The following is an 18,562-nucleotide window of genomic DNA, read 5'->3' on the forward strand; positions in this document are numbered from 1 at the left end:
GCCCCGTGATTTCCGGATCGCCCCTTTTATACATGAAGTTGTGTTTTCTCCCCCTTTTTTGGATACTGTGCTTTATACCTCTGCCTGCCCGTGTTCTGGGGGCTATATAAAGAATTTATGACCCGATCTGCTATTGTGAGGTCCTTGCTGTTGTTCTTCCCCTCTCCCTTCTACTGTGTGCCCTGATGAAGGTGTGGCCTACGTTCTGGCCTTGCACCGAAACATGCGTTGGCACTTCAAGCTTGTCCTGCTATCTGCCCATCTAGTCTCCGACCTCCGTTGTGAGACTACTCTGGACCGGATACCTTGTCCATTCTGGCAAATGAAGTGTGATATGTTCTGGATGTCTGAGGACTGTATGTGCTTGGTTGAGTTGAATTGTGTGATTGAAGGGATGTGTGGGAAATTGGTTGAATGATCGAAATTATATTTATGTTGTTGTAATCATGTACTGTTACTTTTGGAAAAGATGTTACTTTATATATTTTTTTTAAAATGAAATAACATTTTGAATACTCTCTTCTGATTATGAATATTTGTTTGTGAGCTGGTTCTGTTGAGCTTACTACTGACTATCCTATGTGGGGACTCTAATTGAGCCCATTTTTGTATCTGAGGGGGCAGACTGTTCTGTTGTATTGAATTGCCTTTGATTCCCCTGCTCGTCTGCCCTGTATCAGTGCTTTCAGGGGGCCCTGTGTTTTTTTGACTTGTGTCCCTAGAATGAACCTGGCTGCGGCGTTCTGGATGATTTGGAGTTTGTGTAGGAGAGTTTTGTTGATTTCGGCGTAGATGGCGTTGCTGTAGTCTAGTCTGCTGGTTATGAGTGCGTGGTGACGGTCTTTCTGCAGTCGGGTGGGATCCATTTGAAGGTCTTGTGGAGGATTCGGAGACAGTTGAAGCTGGTGGACGTGACCGCGTTGATCTGGCGGTTCATGGAGAGGGATGAGTCGAGGATTATGCTGACGTTCTGGGCGTGATCTGCCGGGGGTGGGTGGGCCACTGAGGGTGGAGGGCCACCATGTGTTGTCCCAGGTGGTGGTGCAGGGTCCGAGGATGAGGACCTCGGTCTTTTCGGAGTTCAACTCTAGGCAGCTGTCCTTCATCCAGGTGGCTACGTTTTTCATTCCTTCGTGGAAGATGAGTCTGGTAAATTCTGGGTTCTTGGTGAGGGAGAGGATGAGTTGTGTGTCGTCGGCATAGGATATGATGCTGAGCCCGTGCTCTCTGACGATGGCTTCAATGGGGGCCATGTAGATGTTGAAAAGCGTCTGGCTTAGTGAAGATCCCTGAGGTACTCTGCAGATGATGTCAGTGGGGTCGGAGAGGAAGGGAGGAGTCTGATCATCTGGGCTCTGCCGGAGAAGAAGGATTGTATCCAGTTGAGGGCAGATCCCTGTATTCCTGCGTTGTGGAGTCTGGCGGCTAGCGTGCGATGTGAGACGGTGTTGAAGGCTGCAGAGAGGTCTAGGAGGATTAGGGCTGTGGTGTGTCCCTGGTCAAACAGCATGCAGATGTCATCAGTGGTGGGGAGGAGGGTGGTCTCGGTGCTGTGGTTGCTGCGGATGTCAGACTGGGATGCGTCTAGGAGATTTCTTAGATGAAGGCGGCCAGCTGAGCGTTCACGAGTCTTTCAGTTACCTTGGAGAAGGGGAGGAGAGAGATGGGCTGGTAGTTCTTCAGGTCAGTTGGGTCGGCCGTTGGTTTCTTGAGGAGGGGTTTTACCTCTGCACGCTTCCAGTCGTCTGGGCAGATGCCTGATAAGAGGGAGGAGTTGATTGTTCATCCTAGTTCGGGTGCGATGACTGTGGCGGCCCTGTGGAAGATGTGAGGAGGACAGGGGTCCGTTGGGGCTCCTGAGTGCGTCTTCTTCGTGGTTGAGAAGATGAGTTCGATGGACGTGGGTGACCAGGAAGTGAGGATTTCTCAGTGGTGGTGGTTGATGTGGTGCTGTTTTCTGCTGTCTCGCTGAAGTTGTCGTAGAGGGCCTTGATCTTCAGGTGTCTTGACTTTGTCTCTAATGAAGATCCTTTTGGTGTCCCTTATGAGCTGGTGGTAGTCCTTCAGGGTGCTCTTGTGGTTGTTTCGTGCTTCATTGGTCTTCTGGCTCCTCCAGGTTTTCCCCAGGCATCTGCAGGCGCTTCTGGCTTCTTGGAGTTCGGTGGTGAACCAGGCGGCCCTCAAAGGGCGTTGTATGCGGTGCGGCGGAGAGGTGCCAGCTTGTCGGCGCAGCCGGAGACCCAGCGGTGGAATTCCCTGGCTGCGGAGTTGGTGTTGGTCGCGGCCTTGGGGGATTCTTGGAGGATGGTGGAGTTCAGGTGCTCCTCGGTGACCTTACTCCAGTTCCGTCGCGGCGGGCATGTGGCTGGCTTGGTTGCGGTGGTGGTGTTGTAAGTGAAATGGACGTAGTGGTGGTCAGTCCAGAGGGGCTGGGTAGTGTGGCTGAAGCAGATGTTTGATCCTCCCGCGAAGATGGGGTCAAGGGTGTGGCCTGCTCTGTGGGTTGGAGTACTGACGAGCTGTTTCAGTCCTAGGATGGCAAGGGTGTGTGGTGGAGTCGGGGTCCTGGCTGTTTTTGAGGTGAAAGTTCAGGTCCCCGAGCAGGATGTAGCCCATGTAGGTGATGGCTTGGGGTGCGGCGAGCTCAGCGATGGTGATTGTGGGCTGGGTGCCGGGTCCTGGTGGTCTGTAGATAAGGGTGCCGCATAGCGTGGTTCTGGGGCTGGTCTGGATCTGGAAGTGGAGGTGTTCCATGTTAGAGTGGGGTTCGCTCATGCTGGATGTGGAGAGTCTGAGGAGGGTCTTGTGTGCGATGCCGATTCCTCCACCTGGGGGTGTGGGTGGTCCTTTCTCCGGAATTTATAGCCGTCAGGGATTGCTGTGGTGGTGTCTCGGCCGAAGGTGGCGTTGGTCGAGGTGTCTGTAAAGAATGCGACATCGGGAGAGAGGGTGTCGATCAGATCCCAAATCTCTACGGCTTGTCGGTGTAGGGAGCGCACGTTGAGGAGGATGCAAGTCAGGTTTTCAGTGGGTTGTTCAGTCAGTGGTCCTTCGGTGGCTGCGGGCGTCTTGTCGACGGTGAAAGATCTTCCGCAGTGTCTGCACGAGAACTGTCCATGGGTCGTGTTGGGCGAGGATCCTACGCAGTCAGCATGGCCTCCGGGGTTGTGAGCATGGAGGGTAGCTGAGTCATATCGGTGGGGACCAGGAGGAACGGGGTCCGTGGCGCTGGTCGCGATTGGGTCATGGATGGGCTCAGACAGGCTTGCCTTAGGTGCGCCCCCTGCGCGCGTTCGGTACCCGACCGCGCAGCGGTCACCATAATATAGGTTAGGGGGGAGGGAGTAGCGGTGGAGGCCAGAGTGGGGCTGGGGCTGGGTCAGGGGGGCTGGGCATATGGAGAGTGCAGGACACGGCAGAAAGCGGGAAGCGCTAAGGCGCTATATAACAGTAATACCACAGAATTACAAAATTACACAGAATTACACAGCTCAAAAGAAACACAAAAGACCTGAGGCAGAGTCGGGCGCGAGGCTTGAACTCTGCTCGTGACGTACTGTGGGCGTGAGATCAGCTGGCGGAGCTGCAGGGTAGAGTGTTGCCTGCACCGGAGGTCAAGGTTTTACACGCACTCCCCCGCAGCAGTCGCCATTATGTAGGGTAGGGGGGCGTGAGTAGAGGTGGAGGCGGGAGTGGGGCTGGGTCAGGGTCAGATAAGAGCTACAGTGGCAGGAGGTGATGTGCCCATCCACTGGAGGCTCCCCCTGGTGTCAGGGGGAGCAGTGCACAAGCGGGCTACCTGTTTGGGCCTCTGGGAAACTGAGCTCCCCCCACATACCTGACCTGGGGACAGAAGCGCCCGTCCTTGATAGGTCTCAGATGGGGACACCAGGGAGCCTCAGCAGCGTCCCTGTGATCCTGGAGGTTCCCGCAGGCAGGCCTCCCTCCCTCAACTGCAAACAAGAAGGCACAACAGTGCTCTTAACTGCACAGATCGCTGCTGATAATGGCCCTGGAGGACTGCTCACCATCCTTTGAGAGACTGGAGGGAAAGTGGCAGCAGCCATTTTGGATCTGGAGTGGTACACCTGGGATAAAGCAGGCAGGCCTCCGGTGGATATCCAGGTGAGTGACCTCCCCCTGATGACTTGCAGTTTGGCCCCCTTCCCTAAAGGGGGACAAGGGGTGCATCAGAATTGACTCGCTCACCATAAGCTGGGGGGCTTTGCACAGGTGTTCTGTATTGTGACTGAAGTCAGGACACAGAGAGAGATTGGGCTCCTTTAGCTCGCTATAAGGAAAGGATGAGGAGTCCTCCAACAATAGGGAAGGATAAAGCACCTGAGTGACTGATAACCCAATACAAGCAAGCCCCAACTCCACATGGCACAACGTCTAGAGATTCCAGTTAACCCCCAGAGGAGTCCACGAGGGCAGAGTCGATGGGGCCAGTTCAGGACTCCCAGACAGCACTGAAGAGGAACATTTACATGGTCTCCATCAAGGTCAATTTGCTCTGTGCTGGACTACACAAAGTGACTGACATGCTCAAAATCGCAGAAAAATCAATTGGTATGTTACAACAAGAAGTGTAAACCCTCAAGGAGCAAATGAATAAAATGATGTCAGTGACAATAAATACTTGAAGATAGGGAAGAAGACACTGAAGCAAGATCTCACTGAAATGATCAGCAGTTCCTGGGCTTATTAGAGGGTGTTGGGCACACTGCACCAGAGCACTTCCTTGAGCAATGAATCCTGCAAACACTCAAGCCAGAGGGGCTCTCTACAATTTTCACCAGTGAAAAAGTGCATAGGTCACTAGTAGAGATGCTGCCACCGGGGCGCCCACCAAGTGTGTTTGATGCTTGGATTATCAACTATAAAAATTTAGACATCATCCTTACGGAGGCCAGGGAGACCGAGAACACCCAGCTTGATGACCACAAAATTGCAATTTATCCCAATTACACAAGAAAGGTTCAGGCCCGGAGAAAAACCTTTATAGATGTCAAACAAAAGCTCAGAGCCTCGAACCTCCCATATATGCTGCTGAGACTGAGAGTGGTGGCACAACCAACAACCACCACCCTAATGAAATCAATCCACTCAAGGGCCCCCACCGACCCCTGGCTGTATTGGATTTTCAACCTCAGAACCAATGAGATCAGCCACCAACTCACCACCAACCTCAGTGCCTCCATTACCACACTAGCTTTTCCTGATGCATGGAAGCATGAGGAGGTCAGGCCCCTCCTCAAGAAACCATCAGCGGACCCAAAAGATCCACTAAACTATTGCCTGATCCCCTCCTCCCATTCCCCGCCAAACTCCTGGAAAAGGCCATCAACATCCAACTCACCGCTCATTTGGAAACAAACAACCTATCGATCCCATCACAATCGGGCTTCAGGGCCAACCACAGCACAACAGAGACAACCCTCATCACAGCAACTGATGACATCTAAGCCCTACTGGGCAGAGGAGAAACAGCCGCCCTCATCCTACTGAACCTCTCTGCAACTTTCGACACCATCTCACACCACACACTCATCCAGCAACTTCACCAGATCAGGATCACAGACGATGCAGATGGATGGCATCCTTAATCACAGGATGCACCCAGAGAGTCTGCCTTCACCTTGCACCACAATCACACTGTCTGCGGAATACTCAAAGGCTTATCTCCCAGCCCCACCCTCATCATCATCTACATGGCACGACTCGCAGACATCGTCAGAGCACACAGCATCAACATCATCTCCTATGCTGATGACACCCAACTCATCCTCACACAGACAAAGATCAACTTCCATAACTGCATGAAGAACGTACAACATGGAGGAAAGACAACTACCTCTAGCTTAACACAGACAAGAGGGAAGTCCTTATCTTTGGCAGACACACCACCCTCTGGAACAGTTCATGGTAGCTGAAGGAGATCAGTCCCACCCCCCACGCTGAAAGACCACACATGCAATCTTGGCATCATTTTAGACAGCAAACTCTCAATGAGACACCAAGTCAATGCCGTCGCATCTGCTTAATTCGACATCATCTGCATGCTCTGAAAAATATTCAGATGGCTCCCCACCAGCACCAGGAAAACTGTGACACAGACCCTCATTACCAGCCGACTCAACTACAGCTATGCACTCTATACCAGTGAAAACTGTGACACAGACCCTCATTACCAGCTGACTCAACTACGGCAATGCACTCTATGCCAGTGCAAACTCAAACTCATGCAAAGACTCCAGATGATAGAGAACACAGCAGCCAGACTGATCCTCAACCTACCCAAGATAACACACATCACCCAAAACCTACGGGACATCCACTGGCTCCCCGTCCACAAGAGATGCCAGTTCAAGCTCCTGACCCACACATACAAAGTCCTCCACAACATCAGACCACACTACATGAACCACCACCTGACTTTCCACCAACCCCCCAGAAACCTGCACTCCACACACCTCGCCCTCCCACAGATGACAGGCATCCGCCACAGCCGCACTGGAGGACGTTCATTTTCTCCCCTCACTGCCAAAGCCTGAAACTCCATCCCTCTCCACCTACGCGCCTCACCCTCACTTCAGGAAGGAGCTCAGGACCTGGCTCTTCGACTGACAACTGTAGCACAGTGCCTGGATACACCCCATCAGATGAGCAGTTCTTTACAAATACTATTTGATTTGATTTAATTTGAAGGTAAAACTCATTTTTTCGTGCATTCGGAAGAGGTGTGATCCTGGCTGGGGCTCTGGGATTGGGTACCCAGCGCTGGAGGGGGGCCCTCTGGACACGTCCTGGAGAAGAAAAGACGTGTAGCCATCATTGGGGTCCCCAGGCCCTGTTCAAAGCCGAGCTGTAGTGCAGGGTTATGGTACACTAATGGTGGAGGGGACTGAGGTGTCTGTTGGGGACTGTTCTGGAGATTAATCCCCTGTTCAGATGGTGGAGTCATTGGAGACCCCGATTGCTCCCATAGGATGAACTGACACATGCAGGAGCAGCTGGGACAGCACACTGTAGGGTAGCCTGGGGCTGGCTGGTCTGTTGACCACAACTATTGGACAGCAGGGGAAGTGCAGATCAACATAGAACTGGGCAGCATCAGGTTATTTGCTCGCATGTGCAAATTATGCCACAAGATATATACTCCACTGGTTACAACTGTGATAGCATATGGCTAAGTGCATACTTAATGAGGATAGTTATGGTAGCCGGGGTGGGCCTTCTTCTTGATGCCTTGGCCAATTCTGGTTTTGAGTTGTCGGGGGTGACATTCCTCTGCGTATTTTCTCTTAGCGATCTAAGTATCCCACAATTTCAGTGGTGGTTGGGTTTTTTTACTGGTGAAACAGAGGAGTAGAAAGTTGGGTAGACACGCTGTTAAAATGGTCTTAAGTTATTACTAACTTAGGGAGAGGAAGGGGGTGTTGGAGTTTAGTGGCGGCTCACACAGGTAATGCTTTTATTTCTTTCTTTCTTCACTCTCCACTTTCCTGTCGTATGTCAACGTTTCTATGCTGACAGAAAATACGCATAGGCTGCGTTCAGGAGACATATTCGATAGTCTCTGAGGAAGAAAAGCTAAAAAAAGAAGTGGAGCGGACATTTGCACTCCTCTACATACTCAGTGCATGCTAGAGGGGTCTGGTTTGGGTGGTCCCTGGGATCCCCTTCAAAATAATATATTCTGAGATAGATGTTGAGGAGAGATATATCCTTCTGCAGGGAACACTGGCTGGACGGGAGCTAAATGTCCTTATCCTCTATGCACCCAATGCAGACAATGGGGGCTTCTTTTTAAAGATCCAGATCTTACTATAGGGTTACCTTGGTGACACAATACTTTGTGACAGAAATTTTAACTGTGCATTAAATGGGTCCTTTGAAAGACATCCCCTGAAACACGACACAAAGCCATACATGGTGACTACGCTCCATCAAGAAATGTCCAACATGGGCTGTGTTGATGTGTGGAGGGAACTCCACCCAATGATCAAGGTATATTCATTTCAATCATTGACAAATCAGCTGTACACTAGATTAGACGGAGTGCAGGGATCGGATTATCAGATGGCATACTAACCCGGGTAGGAGGAGCACAGTACTTGGCCAGACACATATCTCACCACTCCCCATTGAATGTTGACTTTGTCTGAGATGACAGACAAATGGATACCTCCATTTTGAGACTGCCACCAGGGGTCCGGCTGGACCAAGAGTGTCGGTAGGACATCAGCAAACGGACAGAGACCTACTTGGGCATTAATTGGGGAACTACTACCACCAAGGGAAATGAATGGGAGCCCCTCAAGGCAGGGGCACTTGGGGTGTGACTGGAGAAAGTGTATGGGGTTATTCAGCACCTACAGAACAACTTAATTACACAGGAAGCATGATTAACAGCTTTGCAGAGTAGGGAGGCTGGGAACGAGGAACTGGAAATAGCAATACTAGAAGAGAGAAGAGCTCTGGTGGGAACAGCTAAAAGATTGGGAAACTTAAACCGAAGGGAATATAATAAGTGCCTACACAGGGAGGGGGGATTGGCCCAGTAAGCTACTAGCCTGGATACTGAATAGGGAGAAAACGGCTGACCCTACGATGATGCTGCAGAGATCGGATGGGGTAGAGACAACAAACAGGCGGTAATTAACCAGGTTTTCAAATACATTTCAATTGAGCCATGCTGGAGTGTAGCGTATGTGAACCCGGATGATACAGTATCCTTCCTGGATGACATAGAGCTCTCTTGAATTTTTGTAATTATAGTCGTGCACTTCGTGGTTTAAATGTGAGGATAATCCAAGTGTCCTGTGCTCCTGGGAATCACTCCCTACTCAGGGGTATATTCTAAAATCAAAAAATGGTTGCAGTACCACTTTCTGTGGTCTGTCTCCCTGGGCACTAGGATGTGTGCTGCGTATCCAGCTAAATTCTAAAAATAAAGATGCTTTGCTCCTTTATTCTGTTGTTACTTGTATTCATTTATTCAAGGAATTGCGATGTTGTATTCACATCTATAATCAGATTAACTCATTCCAATGTTTTGTTGCTTTTCAAAAAACATACAAATCAGTATTTTTCTTTGCTGTCCCTATGCATTTTGGTGAGGTTTCCCCTTCATCAGGGGTTAAATCTGTAAAAGTAACAGTGGTTGTTCAAATATTGTATCGAACCACATTAAGTTTGCCACCCCCTTCTAAGCGCCTGTGTGTATCATTATATCGCTGTGATGTTCGTTGAACTCATGCTGTTGGTTCAAATCTAAAGCGCTACCGGACTGTAATTGGTGTGTGCGTGATGCCCCTTCTGCTTTAAAACTAAAGCCATCATGTTAATTTTAAAAAGCCATTAGAAAACATAACTGCTCTTATGGTTTGCTCCGTTGGTAACTGCTAGGCTATGGTTAACGCGTTGATTTTGTAATCGCATTAGGGTCTTAAGGACGTTAAAAGCGTGTACTCGCTTAAAGGGTGCTTACTGAAGCCGCGGTTTCTTCTCGCTTTCCTTCCGCGTCTGCTGATTTACGTGCTGTCCTCTGTCGTGTATATACGCGATTACGTGTTCACGCTTTCGTCACATTTAAAGTGACAGACGCATCTGTTACATTCCGCGGCTAATAAAGTTTGCGTGTTATAAAAAATGTAATGCTGTCGCATGTGTTTAAGACTATCAGTTATGCGACCCTGTTAAAATGTGGGTGATGTAGTAACTCCTATCTGTTCATGATGGGAGGTGTTACAAGTGTGTGTAGTGCCGTAGCGTAATGCTTAATCTCATTGTCCCGCCTGGAAGTGGCCACATGATTAGTACATTCATATCATAAATGTGAGAATGTTATTACATTCAACATAGTCATGCTTACAAATAACATGTAAATTCGATTCTTTCATTGAGTCCTTTCGGTTTCATAGTACCCAGATAAAATATCCAGTAATTTTCCCGTTTTAGTAGGGCTATTTTGTTGTCTGTGCCTTCTCTTTTTTCCACGATCTCTAATATGCATGCTCTTAGTTGATTGATTTGATGCTGTGCTTCTAGAAAGTGTGTAGTGACGGTAGATTTCATCATTTTGGTTCTTATATTGCTTTTATATTCATTGAGTCTTATTTTGAGTTTTCTTTCCGTTTGTCCAACATAACCTTTACCACAGGGGCACTTTAATAGGTAGATGATATTGGTTGTGTCGCATGTCATGTTAACTTTCATCTTGATTGTATTCCCCTGTCTGGGGTGAGTCATCTTTTTGCCTTTGATGATATTGTTGCAGTTGTTGCAGTTTTGACATGGCTGAGTGCCCTTATATATTGTGGTAGTTGACCCAGTGGCTGTTGGTTTCAATATTTCTCCTAGATTTTTTGTTCTGGTATATGCGAATAGGGGTTCATGTGAAAACATTTCCTTGAAATCTGGTTCAACTTTTAATAAGGACCAGTGTTTCCTTATGATTTTTTTGAATTGATAACTCATATTAGAGTATTTGCTTACGTACGTAATCCTATTTGGTTTGTTGTGAGATCGTGGTTTGAGGAGTTCTTCCCTGGATTTTCCTTGGATTCTGGTCTGTGCTTGTTGTAATATAGCTTCCGGGTATCCTCTATTTTTTAATCGTGTTAACATCTGTTGTGTTTGTTGTACAGCTTGTTCGGATTCCGAGACTACTCTTTTAACCCTCAATAATTGCGAATAGGGTAGGTGCTTCTTTAGAGATGGAGGATGGTAGCTTTCATACCTTATATCTAGGAGAAATATTGAAACCAACAGCCACTGGGTCAACTACAACAATATATAAGGACACTCAGCCATGTCAAAACTGCAACAACTGCAACAATATCATCAATGAGCATAAAAGCAATATAAGAACCAAAATGATGAAATCTACCGTCACTACACACTTTCTAGAAGCACAGCATCAAATCAATCAACTAAGAGCATGCATATTAGAGATCGTGGAAAAAAGAGAAGGCACAGACAACAAAAAAGCCCTACTAAAACGGGAAAATTACTGGATATACTATCTGGGTACTATGAAACCGAAAGGACTGAATGAAAGAATCGAATATACATGTTATTTGTAAACATGACTATGTTGAATGTAATAACATTCTCACATTTATGATATGAATGTACTAATCATGTGGCCCCTTCCAGGCGGGACAATGAGATTAAGCATTACGCTACGGCACTACACACACTTGTAACACCTCCCATCATGAACAGATAGGAGTTACCACATCACCCACATTTTAACAGGATCGCATAACTGATAGTATTAAACACATGCAACAGCATTAAATTTTTTATAACACACAAACTTTATTAGCCGCACCATGTAACAGACGCGTCTGTCACTTTAAATGTGACAAAAGTGTGAACACGTAATTGCGTATATATACACGACAGAGAACAGCGCGTATATCAGCAGACGCGGAAGGAAGGCCAGAAGAAAACGCGGCTTCGGTAAGCACCCTTTAAGCAAGCACACGCTTTTAACGTCATTAAGACCTTAATGCTGTTACAAAATCAACGCGTTAACTGTAGCGTAGCAGTTACCAATGGAGCAAACCATCATAGCAGTTATGTTTTCTAATGGCTTTTTAAAATTAACGAACATGAAGGCTTTAGTTTTAAAGCGGAAGGGGCATCACGCACACACCAATTACAGTCCGGTGCGCTTTAGATTTGAACCAACAGCATGAGTTCAACAAACATCACAGGCGCTTAGAAGAGGGTGGCAAACTTAGGGGTCAATTAGGATGGCAGACGGATCACCACCGCCATGCAGGCGGTGGCGATCCATCCGCCATCCCTGCCCGTCCACCACCTTTCATCCCCCGCCATATTACGATGGCGGGGGGGACCGTGGCAGAGGGGAAGACCGTCCGCCGCTTTTCCGCCGGCGGAAAAGCTCTAATATGGTGGCGGTGTCTATCAGACACCGCCAGCCATATTAGGATGTGCTGGGGGATATGCATGTCCGTGGCGGCAATGCCGCCACAAAAAGGCATACGGTCCTTGCATTGGGGGCCCGTTGCGGGCCCCCAGGGTGAAGGGAGTGCTCGGGGGTGCACATGGGGGGTACCTTTGGTACCCCCCTGCAGTTGCATGCACAATGCGGCAGGCACCGCGCGGTGCCTGCCGCTTTGTGCATGGAAATGCACAGCATGCATTTTTTACTTTGTGGCTTAAAGCAGCACCCGCCGGAATGTTAAATATACGGGATGTGACCGCCAGGCTGGCGGTCACATCCTAATTCCAACGGAGGGACCGCCGATGCCCCTGCGAACGGTCCCTCCACCTGGGGGGTGGCGGACGGATGCAGGTCCGTCCGCCATCATAATCGACCCCTTAATGTGGTTCGATACAATATTTGAACAACCACTGTTACTTTTACAGATTTAACCCCTGATGAAGGCAGAACCTCGCCGAAATGCATTGGGACAGCAAAGAAAAATACTGATTTGTATGTTTTTAGAAAAGCAACAAAACATTGGAATGAGTTAATCTGATTATAGATGTGAATACAACATCGCAATTACTTGAATAAATGAATACAAGTAACAACAGAATAAAAGAGCAAAGCATCTTTATTTTTGGAATTTAGCTGGATACGCAGCACATATCCTAGTGCCCAGTGAGACAGACCACAGAAAGTGTTACTGCAACCATTATTTGATTTTAGAATACACCCCTGAGTAGGGAGTGATTCCCAGAAGCACAGGACACTTGGATTATCCTCACATTTACACCACGCAGTGCACAACTAAAATTACAGTGATACACGTTTCATCTACTCACCAATCGTAGCACGCGACGCTAACAGCCATGCAGGACAAAGAAATCACACAGTTGACAGAGATCAGAGCAGAAACATTTGCATATGCGGAAGAGGCAAGTGCACGCATCTACTCATTAATACGTGAAGAAACCACTGAACCTGCCACCACCAAAACCAAGGAACAACATGTCAAACAACTTTTATATCTCACAAGAAAAGAAATAAACCAACGCCTGCATGCGAGCACCATGATCAGATATCATAAGGCTCAAAGGATTCCGAGGGGCCTCAGAATATCCCTCAGACCTTCATTGTGTAAAAATTCAAAACAGTTCACAGAAAAATGGTATGCGATCTTGAATAAATGTAGCTTGGATCTAATGCTTCTGATAATCGAAGAATTGTCAAACATATTAGAGGAACTAAGAATTGAGATAGATAGAGTCAAACAAGAATTGGACAAATCAATCACACCAGAGGAATTGTCGAAAAACGCAGAAGATATCAACAACCAACTAATCAAACACACACAAGAAGTCAACGATAGAAATATTAGAAAGTATAGAAGAGATACCTTGGATTATAAATTAGAAGAGGTATACACATGGGCTGATATATATGCCAAAAGGAGACAGAATAAAACTTATACTGCACAGACAGATAAATCATCTGTGGAAAGTGTTGCATCGACATCTGACAGACTACGATTGATTCAAGCACAGAGAGCATCAGACACAGCCGGCCCATCCTCTGGAGTATCTTTTTTAGAAGTAGGCCAAGACGAAAGGAGAGACCCCAGCGGGGAAAAGGAATAAGAAAAAGAGAAGGAAAAAGATCCGCCACAGACGAGGACAGTCACGGCCAAAAAAGACAAAAAGAAACAACAAGTATGAAAGATACAGGACCAGATAATTTGGTGTTAAACATATCACAGTGGCCATTAAACAAAGCACAGTTAAACGCCTTTCAAAAAGGCACATCGTATGTGCCCACGACCCACACCAACACATTAGAAATGGACGTAAGCTTATTCAAATTAACAAGGAAACTAAGACTACGTCATTTCTTTGAAAATGTAGTAATGGATACACGACAAATAGAACAGGATCAACTTAAGGGATTGAAAACCACAAGCACATATATGGCACCAGTCAGTCACAAGACCATAGACCTGTTCGAACAATTGTGCAAACAAGACATCCATAAACTTAACACACAAAAGAAAAGCAAACTTCAAAACTTGACAGCGAAAGAACAAGGAATATTAAGATCAATAAGCCAAAATGAACGGATCATATGCCAAAAAGCAGATAAGGGGGGGAGCCCTGGTCATATTGGACAGAGCTTATTATGAAACACAAGTGAATAACCATTTGGAGGATGAAAACTTATACATAGTGCTAGATTTCAACCCAACCAAAGAAATACAAAAGACGTTGCAAGGAATCCTACAGAAAGCAAGCGAGACAGGAGTGATACAGGACAAAGTTAAACAATTTCTTACACAAGAACATCCTATAAGTCCAAGTTTTTACATGGTACCGAAGGTACATAAAGATTTATATAAACCTCCATGTCGACCAATTGTGTCCACCCAAAGAGGCGTGCATGAGACAATAGGAAAATTTCTGGACAAATATTTACAACCCAGTGTGGCATCAGCAAAGTCCTATATCAAGGACACCACAGATTTTCTCAACAAATTATCTCCCATCAAAATTAGGGAGGACCAACAAATAGTCATGGCAACTATCGACGTAAAAGCTTTGTACACATCAATACCACACAAACAAGGCCTAGAAGCGGTAGAACAAGCTTTATTATACAGTGAGCATGAGGAAGGAATGAAAGTATTTCTCATGGAACTGTTAGAATTTACTCTAATGCACAGCTATTTCACTTACAAAGACAAATGGTATTTACAAAAGAGTGGAACGTCGATGGGAAACTGCGCAGCTCCCACGTATGCTAATATATATATGACTGAATATGAGGAAATTAACATTTTACAAAAACCCAATTGGATAAAACACACTCAATTATATGTGCACTTCATTGACGACATTTTTGTCGTGTGGGAAGGAACCAAAGAAACATTGGAAAACTAAATTTCACATCTAAACACAATAGAAGAAAGAATTCAATTTTCCTGGGAAATCATGGAAGACATAATCCACTTTCTGGATGTGGAAATCACAAAAAAAAAACACAGGATTTGCAACAAACTTATTCAGAAAAGCTACTGATAGAAAAAATATCTTAAGGTATGAAAGCTACCATCCTCCATCTCTAAAGAAGCACCTACCCTATTCGCAATTATTGAGGGTTAAAAGAGTGGTCTCGGAATCCGGACAAGCTGTACAACAAACACAACAGATGTTAACACGATTCAAAAATAGAGGATACCCGGAAGCTATTTTACAACAAGCACAGACCAGAATCCAAGGAAAATCCAGGGAAGAACTCCTCAAACCACGATCTCACAACAAACCAAATAGGATTACGTGTGTAAGCAAATACTCTAATATGAGTTATCAATTCAAAAAATCATAAGGAAACACTGGTCCTCATTAAAAGTTGAACCAGATTTCAAGGAAATGTTTTCACATGAACCCCTATTCACATATACCAGAACAAAAAATCTAGGAGAAATATTGAAACCAACAGCCACTGGGTCAACTACCACAATATATAAGGGCACTCAGCCATGTCAAAACTGCAACAACTGCAACAATATCCTCAAAGGCAACAAGATCACTCACCCTACACAGGGGAATACAATCAAGTTGAAAGTTAACGGGACATGCAACACAACCAATATCATCTACCTATTAAAGTGCCCCTGTGGTAAAGGTTATGTTGGACAAACGGAAAGAAAACTCAAAATAAGACTCAATGAACATAAAAGCAATATAAGAACCAAAATGATGAAATCTACCGTCACTACACACTTTCTAGAAGCACAGCATCAAATCAATCAACTAAGAGCATGCATATTAGAGATCGTGGAAAAAAGAGAAGGCACAGACAACAAAAAAGCCCTACTAAAACGGGAAAATTACTGGATATACTATCTGGGTACTATGAAACCGAAAGGACTCAATGAAAGAATCGAATTTACATGTTATTTGTAAACATGACTATGTTAAACGTAATAACATTCTCACATTTATGATATGAATGTACTAATCATGTGCCCACTTCCAGGCGGGACAATGAGATTAAACATTACGCTACGGCACTACAGACACTTGTAACACCTCCCATCATGAACAGATAGGAGTTACCACATCACCCACATTTTAACAGGATCGCATAACTGATAGTATTAAACACATGCAACAGCATTACATTTTTTATAACACGCAAACTTTATTAGCTGCACCATGTAACAGACGCGTCTGTCACTTTAAATGTGACGAAAGCGTGAACACGTAATCGCGTATATACACGACAGAGGACAGCGCGTAAATCAGCAGACGCGGAAGGAAGGCGAGAAGAAACCGCGGCTTCGGTAAGCACCCTTTCAGCGAGCACACTCTTTTAACGTCCTTAAGACCTTAATGCGATTACAAAATCAACGCGTTAACCATAGCGTAGCAGTTATCAATGGAGCAACACATCATAGCAGTTATGTTTTCTAATGGCTTTTTAAAATTAACGAACATGAAGGCTTTAGTTTTAAAGCGGAAGGGGCATCATGCACACACCAATTACAGTCTGGTAGAGCTTTAGATTTGAACCAACAGCATGAGTTCAACTAAAATCACGGCGTTATAAAGATACACACAGTTGCTTAGAAGGGAGTGGCAAACTTAATATGGTTCGATACAATATTTGAACAACCACTGTTACTTTTACAGATTTACCCCTGATGAATGCGAAACCTCACCGAAATGCATTGGGACAGCAAAGAAAAATACTGATTTGTATGTTTTTTGAAAAGCAACAACACATTGGAATGAGTTAATCTGATTATAGATGTGAATATAACATAGCAATTACTTGAATAAATGAATACAAGTAACAACAGAATAAAGGAGCAAAGCATCTTTATTTTTGGAATTTAGCTGGATATGCAGCACATATCCTAGTGCCCAGGGAGACAGACCACAGAAAGTGGTACTGCATCCATTATTTGATAGAGCTCTCTTGAGTCATGGAGTCATTCCGAGACAAGCTGGAGGCTGACACTTCCTTAGAGGGAAGCATTGGGGACACTCTTCAAAGTTAAAGCTCCAGGAAACTATGTCTTTCCAATAGATTTTGCATCAATCCCTCACACCCCTATTGACTGAAAAACTGCTTTAGGTCTTTGTGGAGGATTGGGACCGGGGTGAACTCCCCCGTTGAGGAGGAGGGACACATATGTATGATGCTGAAACCAGGAGGGGGACTCTCAGAGGTCGCCTCTTATAGACTAGACTGTTAACAATGATCAACTCTGATTCCAAGGTCATATCCAAGGAAATGGTGACGCGCCTGCAGTGCGTGATTGGGCTCCTTGTTAATGAGGACCAGTGTGGCTTTATACCAGGCCACAGCACGACCCTCAGCTTATGGCGCCTAACCCATATATGGCATTCGATGTCGGACAGCAAGGACGAGCTGGGCTTAGCATCAGTGGATATTGCCAAGGCCTCAGATACTTTGGAGTAGCCCCACTTATGGGCAGTAAATGGGATTCAGAAAGAACTTCTGTAACTAGGTCCAACTGTTCCATGCGAATCCTCGTGCCCAAGAACAAACAGGCAAGGTGATATCTGGGGCCTTTGAAATACAGCAAGACACTGGTCAGAGTTGCCCACCGTCGCCAATTTGGTTCGCATTAACTCTGGTGCTAGTGGCTTTAAGACTTCGGAGAGCATTGTGGGAATGGGGGATCCAAGTGGGTGATACACACATGTGCTCTCACTTTACACTGATGATGCCCTATTCTACTTGAGGAGGCCGGGGGACTCTGTCCCAGCATTAATGGCACAGCTAGAAGGTTTTGGTACAATGGCACAGCTAGAATGCTTTGGTACAGTAGAGGGACTGAGGCCAAATTGGAAGAAGATTATTCTCTTCCCTTGGGTGCCCTGACACAGACCCCAATAGATTGCCTCCCAACCTTGGCAATACACTGAGAAAAGGACAAATTACGATACCTCAGCATCATAATGGCAGAAACATGGATCACAATATGCTAATAATATCGAGGGATTGCATTTATCGGTACAGTTCTGGATTTGCTTGCCACTGTCCACTATTCTGGAGCGTAGCCGTTGCCAAAATGGTGTTCCTTCCCTTGTGTTTCTATGTATCAAACTTGCTGAACCCTATTCCGCAGGATGCTTTCCCATGCCTGAACACCCTCTTGGTATCACTGGTGTGGGAGGGCAAAGAAAGTGGACTTGTACTTGTAGTTTTGAAACTTCATAAGGTGCAGGGGGGTTGTGACTACCAGACATGGACTGTATTACTATGCAGCACATGTCTAGTACATGACTAAATGGCTGGCTGAAAATGATAATAGTGAAACACGACTAATGAGGGGATGCATTGAGACATATCTCTGATAGGATTATTGATGAGCGGCCCAAGGCAGGGTAAGGATTTTCCTTTTCTGGTGCATCACACTGTTTGAATCTGGATAAAGATAATCTCCAGGGTACTATGGCAGTCACACTTCTCCAGGGTTTTGCAGCTATGGGTGCTGAAGCCGTTCAAGGATATCGGCAACACCAGGACCATTGGCCATTGGCAGTAGGGAGGCTGTAAACTGCT

Source organism: Lissotriton helveticus, chromosome 6, assembly GCF_964261635.1.
Source record: "Lissotriton helveticus chromosome 6, aLisHel1.1, whole genome shotgun sequence".
In the NCBI taxonomy this organism is placed as follows: Eukaryota; Metazoa; Chordata; class Amphibia; order Caudata; family Salamandridae; genus Lissotriton; species Lissotriton helveticus.